Source organism: Rhamphochromis longiceps, linkage group LG11 (assembly GCF_057381845.1).
Source record: "Rhamphochromis longiceps isolate RC_006_pf linkage group LG11, R_longiceps_female_GT1.1, whole genome shotgun sequence".
Classification (NCBI taxonomy): domain Eukaryota; kingdom Metazoa; phylum Chordata; class Actinopteri; order Cichliformes; family Cichlidae; genus Rhamphochromis; species Rhamphochromis longiceps.
In genome coordinates this window covers 18,483,455-18,498,754 of record NC_140567.1, presented here as the reverse complement: position 1 = coordinate 18,498,754, position 15,300 = coordinate 18,483,455, and the positions used below count along the sequence as shown (strand labels likewise).

Here is a 15,300-nt window from a genome sequence, read left to right as displayed (position 1 = left end):
TCGGCTAAGTGGCAAGTACTGCAAACAGTGTTGGAGCTCTTCACCATTTCTAAAATAGTATTTTTTCATTTTATTTGTTTTGGTATTATATTATGCTAAAAAGAAAAAACTTGCACAGGAGCTGCAAAGAAACAGAAAAAAGACAAAATCTTAGCAGCAAATTGGAACTGACAAATTGGTCAAGACTGTAATATAGTTGGCCTCATTGGTTGGTTGTAGCCCCCCAATCATATGCTTGAATCAACCTAACCATTTTTACCTCTCATAAAGACTTAAATGGTCACTGAAAAGTTTGATTTACAGAAATAGTAACAAATATTGTCATTTGAACCAAGCAGCAAAGTCATTCCTCAAGCCAGGGGGACGTTCCTCATAACATCCTTGAATTTGGGCACTCCACAGGCCTCTGAGAAAACAACTCAGAATCTCTTCTGAGTTCAGCATTTACACAAAATGAACCTCTGCTTTCCTGGGTTGATCTAGTTCTGCTTTTTGTGTGTGGGTAGGGGGGAGGGGCTTCACATGATGACGACAATTAAAATAAAAAGTATAAATAAAAAGAGAAAACCTCAGCTTTCCAGCAGTCTTGCTTGTGGCAAGGTATGTACAGGATCCTAGAACACTGTCAGTTCGAGTTAAGGGCATGCATGCATTTGGGTCGGGGACGGCTCCCTGCTGAGTCACCTCCCTGCATGATGTTAGGCTGACGGAGACAAATGCCCATAGAGTGTCAGTCAAAAGTGACCCCATCCCCTTTGCTTTGATTCAATTAGCTTTCCAGCAGTGTCCCAAAGTGGAACCAAAGGCAATGTTCACTCAACTTAACCAGATTTTAGTTTGCTGACAGCATTGTCTTCCTCCCATCAAGTTATGTGGGGCCCGTTTGGTGATGTATGTCATCTGGCTGTCACATTATCACTCCATTCACGGGTACGGGAAAGGCGCTCAGAACGTGCCCTTAATTTACCTGGACAGCTATTACTATCATCAGCGTTGTCATTAAAGTAAGATTTGCAGATTTATCAGAAAATGTCAAACTGGGTAAAAAAAATGACAGAGCAAAGGATTCATAGCTGTCAAATCACTTTGATGGAAACGCACTATAAAATATCCTAAAGGGTGGTGCCACCCTCTTCTTTATCCTATCCATATAATCGCCAATGTGGGTCACAGGGTGGATGCAACACGGGCCAAGCAGCCTGAAAGGAGAGAGGAGGCTGGTTTGCTGCTCTTCTAAAGGGAGGAGGAAACATGAGGGGGTCACAGGGCTGAGTTCCTGTAGCTTAGCGTGGAAAATCCTCTTTAATCCTCCAACCAGTCCCATGGAGCTGTTTACTGTATGTACGTAACGCCATTATATTATGGAACCCAACCAAACACCCCCCTTGTGTACGCTACACCCTTTGCTTCCTCTTCATGCCCTCCCAAATGTTCACCTGTCTTTTTTTTTAATTTGTTTTTTTTTTTTTTAATGTTTTTTCTTCTTATGGTTTTTTTTTTTGTTTTTTTTTAAGATTATCATCATTAGACAGTGAGCCAGACATAAGAATCGCACAGAGAGTGGTGAGAAAAACAAATCAGCCTTCGGGGTATTTATACCAAAATGAGGGAGGACTAGAGGGGGGCCACTTTATGGCCTGCAGTGTGGCTGACTAATCACAGTTTTCTTTTAGATACACAGTAAACTCATTACAGATAACATAAACCACGTCTAGATGTAAAGAGAAGTTATTTCTAGCAAAGTGCATATAAAGCATCAAAGTGCCATGAAAGCGCCGTCCTGTTCAGGAGATTCCTGTTTGTTTTCGAAAACAATGTTTTAAATTATTTAAACCCACCAAGCTCCATAATGGAAGAATGTATTTTGTGAAAGCTTAAAATGAATTTTCAGCTAGACTCCTGGAATCACATTACAACACAAGGCAACAAATCATCTGTGTCACTGCCTTGTCATTATCTAATTGTCTTGTTGTGGACTGAGGACCATCTCCTTCCTTACCCTGTCTGTATCCCTCTGTTTATGCTCTCCAAAACCACACTTCCCTATTCTTCTAATGCAGACTGCTGGTACAGAACACCCAAAAAACTGAAAACACAGTAGACAATGTGAGTGCTTGCAAAATAAATTTTAAAAAAAAAAGCAGCCAAAAAAAGTAAGCAGGCAAAAATGTAATTCCTTGTTAAATATATCCACATTTAGCTAATATGTCTGTCATAAAACTTCTGATCCAAGAATCACTTGGTGATCCAGGATTGGGTGATCTTAGTTAGGATAATTGTATTTGTTCAGATCTTCAAAGAAAGCAGTCAGATTTGTTGCTTCATCATGAATAAGTGCATGCTCCTGTGGTCTTTGACAAAGGAAAACTGTCCATACTGAAAAGGTCAACTGTATTAATGATAAATTCTTTAATATTTCAAGCAAACAGCAGATCACCATAGACCAGGGAAGCACAAGTAAAATATTATTTAACCCTCTGAGGTCAAAGTCATCATATGTGCTAACCCTAAGCCTGGGCCTACCCCCCACTTTGGGACAGCACCAACCACTGCTAGCAAATGGTGCTTTGCAACATCTCATTAAAACAAATACCTGAATATCAAACACCTATTGACATGTTCAAAAATATAACACTAATATAAAACTAACGTGATTCAGAACATTTTTGTTTTTGTATGTATTATGCCATGTCATAAAATATAGAAAAAGCTTCTGTGTTATTTACAGTGAGATGTAACATAGAAAACATAAGCTTGGTTATTTTGTTGGCTTCAATCTATTTTTGTTTTGTAGGACTTATGCGCATCAAACTGTCAATAAAATCTAAAGAACTGAATCGTAAGGATTAAAAACTGGTATATAGTTTGAAGTTTGCACTATAAAACACAACTGTGATAACTGATGAAGTTATATGCACTAAAATATGAACTGGCTGATTTTGAAGGGTTAAAGGGGCTCTTCTGTCTTGTAGGACCAGCAGAATTACTTTGTTTAAAGCTTGTTTATTCTTCTTTTTAATATTGCATTTATAAGCAGGACACTTGAGTAGACTACAGAGAAATTTCAACACGGTAATAAACACAAACCAATTATTCCTTTTTTTTTTTTTTTTTTTTTTTTTTAAAGAATGGAGCACTGGCAGCCCCCTGGAATAATGAGTAAGGCTACGCCACAGGATCCCAACTGCATAACATTCACTTGCACTGATCACAACTGGTTCTACCCACATTGATGCAACATCATTGGTCATTTAATCCCGCCCATATTAAATAAACCTGCTTTATTCCTGTGACAACCAATCCAATAATTTCCAAAAAACAGATTACACACAAAAAATTGAGTAAATAATCATGCATCATAATTAGTGCTTCATAGCTAACGTTCTGCTTGTTTGAGTTACAAAAGGGGCCTATTATAATCTATGATGCTGTTATTGTACGTCCACCTCCATATTTGCATTGTTAGATTGCATGCTCTGTCCACCATGCAAACACTAAGTGTGTGTGTGTGATAGAGAATAAGGAAAAGCTTAATAAAGTAAAGAACACTGCAAAGTACTGTGCAGAAGTCTTTAGGTACTTCTTAATTCTTTATATTTTGCTGGGGAAATGGGAAATAAGTGCAGCTATTTATTGAAATATGCACAGAAATACAGTAAATAAGGCAAAAACAGAGTTTTGGGCTTGAAAGTCAATACTTGGTATGGCCACCTGTTTCTTCAACACAGCCTGAACTGTTTTAGACAGCTTTCTGTAATTTCTTCATGAAGTAGTCTACATGAATTGTTCTACAGGCTTCTTGAATGATTTTTGTTCCTTAACAAAGCCTCCACTGTGTTTACAGATGGCTGTAGACACTCACTGTAGTAGATATGTTGCCACTGGTTTTCAGTCCACTTCTTGTGTATTTTGGCATACCTCAAATAGGAATAATTATCCAGGCTTCTTGAAGGACATTCAAAACTCTTCTTTCTTCCATATGCTATCAAGGTGATCCTGTACTCCTTCAATAATGCTGAGGTCCTGAATCTGGGAGACCAATCCATGACACATCGTTTTCCACTGTGTGTTTTTCTATCCAGGCATGCTTTTTGGACATTAGCAGTATGGGATCACTGTCATGTTGAAAAGTGGAGCTGTTGCTAAGATCCCTAACACCACTGTCTGAAATGCAACCCAAACCATAACAGAGTCTTCACCATGTTTTACAGATGGCTGTAGACACTCATTGTTATACTTGTTGCTGTCGCTGCAAAAGATACTATATTATGCCTGTCAAACTGCATTTTGGTTAAGTGGCTTATATGGTTGTATGCAGCTGCATGTATCCTCATAAGCACCATAGATCCTTTAACAATTTGTAAACAGTAATAACACAGGTAAGGATGTGCACACATTTTGGGAAAGGAGATTTAAGAGTCTGTCAATCTAGACAAAGGGATTATCCACAAAAGATCATGCAAACTATCTAAACAGGTTAACTTTGATGACCGGCAACTGACTTCCTTGTGGCAGCACAGGAACAAGCTCTCAGCACAAGAGCAATAGTTCTGGGGTCTATCACACCAGGAAAGACCTCAGGTGCAGGCTGTGTAAAGATGCCTCTGAGACAATCCAGCATATAACAGCATGGTGCAAGATGCTAGCAGGCAGGGCATACATGGAATGGCATAACCAAGTGGTCGGCATAGTGTACAGGAACATCTGTGCCAATAAGGCCTGGAAGTCCCGAGGTCAAAATGGGAGAGGCCCCCTAGGGTGGTGGAGAATGACCAAGCTAAGATCCTGTGGGACTTCCAGATACAGACAGTGATAGAGCGATAGATGTAGCTATACCGAGTGACAGCAACATCTGGAAGAAGGAACATGAGAAGCTCAAGAAATGCCAAGAGCTGAGAGAAGAACTCGGGAAGATGTGGAGGGTGAAGGTAACAGTGGTCCCAGTGGTAATCGGAGCACTAAGTGCAGCGACCCCCAAGCTAGGTGAGTGGCTCCAGCAGATTCCAGAAACAACATCCGAGATGTCTGTCCAGAAGAGCGCAGTCCTAGGAACAGCTAAGATACTGCGCAGGACCCTCGAGTTCCCAGGCCTCTGGTAGCGGACCCGAGCTTGAAGAATAAAGACTTTCCCCAACGGCAATTTATTTTATGATTTAAAAAAAAAAAAAAATCATAAAGACCTGTAGACACTCAGTCATTTCAGTATTTTTTTTCTTTGTTTGAGCTTCACATTATTTATTTCGTAACTTGGATTCCTTAGATTGGCTACTCAGTGTTGTGTACCGTTTATGTTTTAATACTCTGCTTCATGAGTTCTGAACAAAAATGATCAAGCTTCATAAAATATATTTTATATATTTCTTTAAATACTCGGCATAATAATAATTATGTATTCTTATTACCCAGAGTTGACCGATGATGACATCCGGGAAATAAAGGTTGTGGACCTAGATGCTGCAGTGCTGACAAGTCTAGGGAACAGTGACACAGAAACAACATCACTGGACACTGATACAGAGGAACAACCAGGCTTGCTGGAGCCCTTGACTGCTTTATTTAACACTCACTCAGGGAACTCTCACCACAGGAAATAAAGGTGAAAAGTGAAGAAACATTTCACAAACTTAAATGCAGCATCATCAATTTGAAACACTAGAATGCGTCCAGATAACACCACTGGCACACCCATCGGATCACACGTACTAAATTTCACCATGTGACCACAACGGATAAAAAAAGGAAAATTAATTATGGATATAATGCAGTACAACAAAACCAAGTTAAATGTCCCATCTGTTCTTTAGGGTGAAACCATGAAGGAAACAGCAGGACAACATTATAGTGAATGCAACAATACATTTGATATGGTGGGTTTTAATACCTTAAATCTGTAGGCTAAATCAGTGTTATTTAAGGCCCACTCTTAATTTCATTAGCAAAAGCCAGTAAGATGATCCTGCAGAATGATATTTTGGCAAATTATTTCTACACTGTCTGTGATTTTGTCTGTTATATTCAAAGATAAAGGAGGTAAGTCCTGTGAAAGAAAGCATTTGCCCCATTTTGCATTTAATAGTGGCATAAGAAAACGCAGAGTTTTTCAGCTCCTCTCTAAGCTTTGCATTTTCAGCTTGAAGTTTTTCTCCTGCTGCAGGTTCACACAGTCATTCTGAAGCTGAGTGTATCTCAGGTTTAGATCATCATATTCTCTCCTTGGGACTGGGATATCCTCTTCATCTTTAATACAGAAATGTGAAAAGTTAGGATATGCAGGCACAAGCTCACAACAAATTGGTTGATTCTAAAAAATATATATCCTTACCAGGATATTGATCCAGACAGTCACACTACACTGATTAATAGCCAAATAGCAAACCTGCTAATGCAGCTTACTTTAGATATTATTATTCATATAAAGCAGGAATTATAGTGTAACCAGAGTAGATAAATAACTTACCTGATGTAAATTGGCGCTACAAATGCGAGCATTTCTGATTGTGTCCTCAGTCCAGCTTTCGTCAACACGTTTAATGGCTTGCTACCACAGACGCCTCAGATTTCTCAGAAACGGCTGGGATCCCGTCGTAATTCTGTACAACTTCAACCCGCTGTTTATAGAGGAGTGATTTTGACAGCCAAACACGCAACAACCCAACATTTTTATGATGATAACACTTTTAAATCAAGCTTTACAACTGTGTTGTCTCGTCATCCTTATCTGAATTAATGGGATGACGCTTTACCTCCGCTGCCAAAATGCACACGCATGCTTTTGATGACGTAGGCAGCAAAAGGGTCTATATGATGATAAATCAGGGATATTAAGGAACTTTACATTGAACTACAGTGCTTAGAAACCACAGAATCCCAGTGGAACCACTTATATGTGCACGAAGCCTCACAGGGTTATCGCCTACACCTTGACCTTTACATCACAGCATGCCCCTCAGGGTAAAAGCAGTCTGTGCTACATATAAGGGCTTATTTAAAAGTCTACTAGCAGCACTTTACATAAGTCTTCCCAAAGAGTGCTTTCAAGAAACACTGTCTGATCTCATGTTAGCAATTTACTTTTTGCCTGTATTCTAAGGGTAGTGCAGAAGTTCTCAGTCTACCTGAGAGCTGTGTGCATTGATGAGCGTGCAGAGATAGAGGAGATAGAGGAGGCTGCAGTTGTTGTTGAGCCTCACACAGTTGAGAGATACCGAATTTTTTCGTGGCTATCTTGATAGACATCAAGCCTCGTCCCTCAGAGCTTCAGCTTATCAGCGCAGAGAAAAAAATAAATAAAAGATCAGAAAGCATAAAAGCGCAGTTTGATGCACTTGAAATACAGATAAGGATATATTTTTATTAGGAGCCAACTAATTGAATTTGTTTCTTTTTAAAACAGCATGTATGAAATCATTTCCACTAAGTGAATACAGTTCAGTTTTATCAACGAGAATCTCGATGCAGTAATCAATTGGTAACGGCAAGAACTCACTGATGTTTGCAGGGTGAAGGATTAATCAAAGCCAGCAGGACCGTGCATGATTTCATCATAAGAGTCATGACTGAAGGTGTGTGCGCATGTGTCTGTGTGTGTGTCACTACTATTTTTTCTACTGTAGTAACAGTTCTATGGTAAAGAACGTGGCAGATTCTAATAGTTGAACAGGTTAATATGTATGTTAATTGTTTAATACTGCAATGTTGTTGAAAGGGGAGCTTGAAAACCGTCATAAAATGTTGTTCAGTGGTTGTGAACACAGACTACAGTTCATGCTGCCACTAAAGGGAGGGCGGTGTGTCTGCCTGTCTGCAGCAGTGCTGTGTGAAGCTGTGTGTCAGCTGGATGAGGCAAAGACAGCACTGCTGGCACTGAAAATGTTGCAAAGTAGTACCTAATCCGATAGTTGTTTTTACTGTTGATTGTTGGCCTATCTCAGTACCAGGTTTTTGCAAGCCCTAGTCTTGACATTTCTAAAATGTTGGTAGCAGAGCTAAACACTCAGTTACTACAACACAACGCTCAACTGACCAATATTTTTTCTAAACAATTCATTATTTAGTCTATGACATGGGGAAAAAAAACAACTCTATATTAAAAAAACCCATCATGGCTTTTCAAATATCATTGTTTTTGAGCATATTATATACACAGGAAAGTTAACACACAGTCTAAATATAGTTGTAGTTTACGAGTATATACATGGTTTGATTTATGCCTAAACTATTTTTTATTTATAAATGTCCATAGTAATGAAAAATTACATAATCCAAGTTACTTTTTAAGCAAAATGCCACATTACCAAACTGTGTTTTCTTATATTTTACTGGATATTAACAAAACATGCAATTAAGAGATTTTTGCATTAGCGTACAGGAAACACACTGGTATTCTTTTTTAACTTCTCCCAACCTTTGAAAGACAATTCTTTAGAAAATGCTTTTTGTAGCTCTTTTTAAAGAATTCTTTTTTACATGGATTGATGGCAGCATTGTTAGAAAACGGTTTGCCTGAGCAGCATGAAGGATCATCTGAGCAAGTGAAACAAGATGAGCATTCATCACAAAAATCAGACACTTTACTTGACAGCTCCTCTCCCTGTTTTCACTCTGATTTGACCTTGAACATCTCGCTGCCCTTGACCAAGCTACCTTTCACATCAGTGAAGCCACCGTGTCTGTGGACAGTGATCCATCTCCCTTTAGTTAGCTCTGTGTTCGTGACTACCTTTCCCTTATATGTTTTACCAGCATGTATAATAAGTGATTAAAAGGACAATACACAGGCTTCCACCACTTGACTCCCAGAGGCAGCTCATTCTGCACCTTATGGGAATACCTTATTGCATTATGCAATGGTGTAATAGGCTTAGTTAGCTACATACTACTCTGCAGGGGAAGATGAGGAGGGGAGTTGTGGCCACACTTAGATGACTCACTTCATTAAGTCTACCTTCCTAAGAGCTTTCTAGTTGCTGAGGAGTGAACTTTCCATGCTCCCACATTAGCACAGACCTCAGATAACATGTACTGTTGAGTAAATAACGTAAACATGGTTCAATACACTTTCGTGCTGATGAATAGTCTGAATTCCCATTTTCTTTTGATTACTGTTTACCTTCCCTTTACCTCTGCATTATTTAGAACTAAATGTGGCTTATTACTGCTGCTCAGAGCTGTATTCGTTCATTAAGCTCCTATAATGTACTCCAGGATAGCGAAAATGCAGCAGGAGCGCCAAAGGTAAAACTGATCTGAATGTAAGTACCGCTGAGGCGCATGAAGAACAAGCAGCTCAGGTTATTTGTTTAGTGGGAATAAGAGCCTCCCTTCACCTGAATTTCACCTGCACCGCTGAAAGCATCACAAGACTCCAAGCATCCCCAAGGAACTATTTTTAAACCATCTGGGTTCCTGAGCTGTAGCATCCGCACAGAAACACTACACTTTGCAAACATTAAAGCTTTATAAGGAAACGACTTATCCGACCACATGTGAAAAAGAAAAAAGAAAAGAAAGAAGAAGCCGGGCTATCCGTTTGACAGAGAACAAACATGTCGCTGCGCATCGGTACTTACTTTTAGAGGGACATTGCGCGATGCCGCCTTTCGGATGCTCGCAAACACACTCGCGATGAAAGTATTTCTTCTTCAGGCGTGCGCCACGGCAGGAATGTACACAGAGGCAGACATGCGGAGTCATTTGACCTTCTCCCAATAGAAACTACCATCGGTGAGACATAGGAGAGGGGAGGAGCGGACCAAACCAAACCGGGCAAGCGTCCCGGCAGAGCGGAGAAAGCGGAGAGGGGAGGGGAAGGGGGAGAGCTGTCATCCTCAGATACACTGCAGGAATAAAAATGACACAGTGGCTGCAGATAAGGAAGAAATACACGATTCTAGTGAGCAAAAACAGACCCACTAAGCTTAAACGGGTTTAAGACTGTGGAACTATTAGGGTTTGTTCGGGCTCCAGCTAATGATCACATGGCTGTCAAAAAAAGAAGTCATTTATCACATTTACTTTTAAATACAAAATAAACATTAGAGATATAAATAAAACTTTATGTACTTGAGTAAAAATAAAAAAAGCAAAATGTCATAAGGTACGGCAGTATGCCATAAAAAGTGTGGCATAACCACTAGTAGTAATTTTTGTTGAAATGTATGAACATGCATAAACTGAGAAGGTGTTTCAGAATCTTAACTTGTAAAGAAAGTATTAACTAAACCTGGCAGATAAGCTTGAAGCAAGAGGTACACTGGTGGAACGGTAAAAAGTGAGACAAAGGGTACAAAAAAAGTAAAAACAAAGGGGAGGAAAGAAATGCTTGAAAGTACTAGAACTTCTATAATATAGGCAGAGCGGTGCTTTAGAATGTTCTTAATTATTTTTAGCTGTGTGAACAGACTAACAATTAAGTACATTTACGAATTTCATCAAAATAAATAACATGTGTATTAATCACAGTTCACCGATAGGTTAAAGTTAACTGCTGTGTATAGTAGTGTATATATTAGGTTATTATTGAATGCACAAGAGGTGATGACTTACCTAATTTATTCCTAAATGCTTAAACAATATCAGTCTCAAGAGTAAAATACTGCACACCAAAAGGAGCTCCTTCGATACACAAATTTCACTGCAGGCGTAAACTTTGCATGTGACAAATAAAAGGCTTGATTGATTGTATTAGAAGAGGCAAAATACAATATAGCAATTGTAGACAACAAAGTGGTTTCAGGTTTATTATTATACACCAAAAGTATTCAGTCACACATCTAAATCATTGAATTCTACAAACTTTGTGAAAGAAGTATAGTCGTGAGATTTCCTAGCTACTGGGTATTCAACAGTCAACTGTTAACTGTATTATAACAAAGTGGAAGCGACAAGGAACGACAGCAAGTTAGCCACAAATCACAGAGTAGAGTCAGCAGATGGTGAGGTGCGTGGCCCGTTTCTGGACAATTTCATGCTACTAACTTTGTGAGAATAATTTGGGGTTGGCCCCTCTTGTTCCAACATGATTGCACACCAGGCACAAATCAAGGTACATAAAGACATAGATGATCAAGTTTGGTGTGGAAGAACTTGATTGGCCTGCACAGAGTCCTGACCTCAACTCCAAAAGAATACCTTTGGGATGAATTACAGCAGAGATGAGCCAGGCGTTCTCATCCGACATCAGTGTCTGACCTCACAATGGTCAGAAATTCAATTTGACACACTCTTAAACCTTGTGGAAAGCCTTCCCGGGAGACTGGAAGCTGTTATGGCTGCAAAGGGTGCGCCGACATATTAAACACATTGGGATGTCACTGAAGTTCATGTGTGTGTGAAGGCAGATGAGCCTTCACACACTTATGTTTCGTTGTGCCATGACCAGATGAGGTACAGCCATGTTAGAGAGATAAGGCCCAAAGCCAAAATTTTAAATTCAGAATTGAAAATTTATGGCTACATTGACAACACCAGGAGTTCATGCCCGCTGCGCTGGAAACAGCATTTCTCAAGTATAAATGAAGACTTGTTACTGTATTGATTGATAGAGCTCTTCAGCAGCGAGAGGCTAAAATCGATGAGCACCACGTGGAGTTTGAAGACTGAGCGCTGATGACAGATGCCTGTGATGCCTACCCTCCTGAACACCCCAGAGCTCACTCATAAATAAATAAAGGAGACAGTACATTTCCTGAGAAACAGCTTGTTTAGTTGAAGGAAAGGCTTGTGTATAGGCTGCTTTTCACTCTGGATCATTTACAGAACACAAAAGGGACGCACTAAAAAATTAGAAATTACATGAGCTTACACAATGGGCACCAAATGGAACAACAATCCATTAATCAGAAATTAGTTAAAGAGGCACTTTATTGCAGCAATAACATTTAGGGTTGTGTGTGTGTCTTTTCTCACACCAATCATAAAAATGTAAATGGTGGCGCACAAATTAATTTGCTTTGAGACTTACTGGGTAGCAGTAAACATGAATTTCTCATCCGTGTAAGTCTGAGTAAATTGCCTAGGAGATATTGCATACAATCTTAGATAAAATGTAAAATAGTTTAAAAAAAAAATTCAACATGATCTCATGCTCCATGGGTGGAACCTATAGTTATATATACTAGTTATATATATTATATACTGATATAGTTAATAAAAAGTGGAAAGCATCTGAATGCACATTCACATAAGCATTACTAGAGGCAATAATATGCAACATCATATTTTGAAATCATATCAAGTGCTGCTACTTTGGTATTGATTGTTTAGTGAAGCTGCATTGCAATTTACATTTAGCAAATTAGTTTTTATTTGCAGGAGAAACCTGAAAAATTAGTAGTTTTTCTTGGCACTACTGAAACATTTACTATGTTGTACCATCCTGCATAATGTATTCTCCTTGGCTATACAGAGATTTGCATTTCACTCATTACCTAATTCAACAAGTCTAAAAGACTTTCAATCATGCTTTCAACTCTTGAGGCTGCTTAAGGTAAATGCTAACACCAGCGTACTAATCATTGACAAGTGAAACGCTATCATTAACATATTTCAGCAAAGTATTTACTTTAAGTGTTTTCACTTTATGCTACTTTTTTTCTTATTATCATATTTCAGAGAGAAAGATTAGCCTTTATACTCTATTACATTGGACAGCTACAGTTGCTAGCAGCTAGCAGAGTCAGATTTGGCTTGTGAACACGAGATCAGCTGAAACACTTACTAAAGACAGTTTGCTCAGTCACAGTGAACACCTAAAGGAAACCATAACTACCCCCACCCCCTAAAGAACCTCTGATGTTTCGTCTCCACAAAAAGTCGTTGGCACATTTTTTGTTTTTCAAAGTACATATGCTCACAGACAGAGCTACTGAGCAACGCTGCCATTTCACATGACATACAAGCAAGCTGTTTCCTGTATGAGGTTCTGGCTGTAGTGGAGCATCACACCATACAGTCAGATGCCTTTAACAGTGGAAAGCTAACATATTGTGAGATATGTATGCCTCTTCAGAATTTTTTGATGACCTTTGGTGATACCAATAGCCAGTGAGGAACGTTATTCAGTTAACTTGTGCTATGTGACAAAACAGATAGGACAAACAGGAAATAGATTTTGGTGCCCCTGCCATGCTATCTCCATTACACTTCCATTGCATATACATGTAGAAACTCTGTAGCACAGAGCAAAAGTAGATAGTATTGCCTGAAAACAAATGCTGAAAGTGGGCAGCAGGAATGGGAGCAGAAAAATGCCAGAAATGTCAAAATAATAGGTTATTATTTGCACTCAGATGGTCTGTTCTCTGTTTTCAGTGGCTGTCCCACCTTATACAGTTTGTGTTGCTGGAAAGGTACCCTCTAACTACAGATGAAAGGGATTGTGTGAGACTGTGCTGAATGTCAGAGATGGGTTGGGGAAAGCAGCAACACCTTAAAAATGGGCCCTGCCTCCAGAAATGCCACAGATGCAAAAGATGGTGTTGAGGTGACCTGGCAGTGAAGGACTGGCCTTTCATCTGTGCTCACTGGGAGCATGAAGATGTTATATTTAGCTCGAGGGCAGATTTAGTTTGTGAGCAATGTTAAATTAGAATAACAAATTGTACAAAAAATGAACAAATTGTACACAAAAGTCTTCTTTTACTGTGTTTGTGCTAAAGGACACAGACACTACATGTTAATCCAACATGCTTATTTGGCTCGTACTAATTGTACCTTTTCACCCCAATGTCAGGTGTTGGCTCTAAATCAGTTCAGAAGTGTTTGTATGGATGGATAGATCATAACAACTATATGAATATTATGTACGTTAGGGATAAGAGTGACAGCAAAAATTATTTTAATAATAAAGTTTGTTATGTTAGGATCTTGAAGGATATTCTTGGATGATTTTTCATTTTTTTATTTTAATCATGAATGTTACAACAAAAAGAGACACTATAGATTATGCATCTCAAAATTTGAAAGACTTCTGGGTCATATCTGATGATGTCAGAGTTCAATCACTTCTAAAATCTGAGCTTTGTCAGCAATCGGTCATGTGACCCTCCAACAGTAATCCACAGAAACAAACAACAAATACTGGCCTTTAGTCAGTCTGGCAGTCAAGGCCATCATACATCATCAGAAATTTTTTTTTATATTACTGGATGAATCCTGTTATCAAGTCTAAATCTTTGATGGAAGGAGCTATCTTTGATTTCCCAGCGGATGCAGGCTCGGGTGTTTTGATGGACCACAGATGAAGCCAAGGGCCAGGTGACTGCTGTACAAGCTGCAGAGGAAAGCTGTAGTTGAGAAGCTAGAGTTGTGTGATTAGACCATTATTCTCTCAGTCCTAATTATGCGAGGCTGGAACAGAAGCAAGATGCTGAGAAGGCCCTGCGTCATTAGCTTTAATCAGCCCCGGCTACACTGGAACAAAATCAGCACACAAACACACGCGCAGCCTGCCTGACAGTGTGTCAATACCTGACATTCATCATTTCAGTCCAGCCAGACTTTTTAATTACCGCAATGAATTCCCTACATGGCTCCAGTCACCTGCTATCTAAACAGGGTTTGTTGTTGAGGATTGCCTTTGTCTAGGTACTGTTTAATGACAAAACTGGTTTGGGAGTGGGGGTTGGGGGTGGGATGTCTGACTGTATTCTATTTGTGGGGAATAAAAGGGAAACACTCAACACTCAGAACTTAATGTTCCCTCTCTGTGGACGATTCTGTGATGTCACGGACTGCCTAACGCTTGAATCCTTTCCTGAAACCATAAAGCTTTATTATTTTTCTCTCTGGTGTCTGTGCAAGGCGATTACTCACATGGAGCACTGCCAGACTGCAGGCCCAGTTCACGGTGTGTGCTATAGTGCATTATAGTACTGAATATCATCAGTATGGATGTGACAGTCTCAGAATGACGCAAACTGGCACACATGTAGAGCCTGCATTAAAAGCGTCTATTTGCATGAATCACTTGTCATGGAAGCAGCTGTCCTGCAAACCATCAGCGCGTTATTATGCATGATGAGGGCTTGATTAGCTGTTCTAAGAGCAGCGAGGGGATGGCAATCAAAGTCCCCTAGTTTCTAATTATCTTCATCTATTTGGGATATATCAAGTTTTCCATATGTTCAGTCATTGACCTTCAGTTTGCGTTGAGGCCATTTTTCATTGCAAGATGAAGATTTCGTTTTTAGGTCTTATTGCATGGTGATTATGGGGCTATTAATGTTAACTCTCCTGTGTGTGTGTGAGTGTGTGAGCCAATACAGGGAGGGTTTGTGGGAAACAGCGACCCCCGCAGGT

General features: G+C 39.4%; 1 protein-coding gene across 1 annotated transcript in view; it reads right to left on the bottom strand.

Annotated features, from left to right (window-relative positions):
- oxr1a (oxidation resistance 1a) overlaps positions 1 to 9,705 on the bottom strand; it is a 180,444-nt gene extending 170,739 nt beyond the window's left edge. Inside the window, exon 1 of the mRNA XM_085422592.1 lies at positions 9,570 to 9,705. The gene's annotated coding sequence lies outside the window, so the exon portion shown is untranslated. The remainder of the gene's footprint in view (positions 1 to 9,569) is intronic.
- Between the last annotated feature and the right edge of the window lie 5,595 nt (positions 9,706 to 15,300).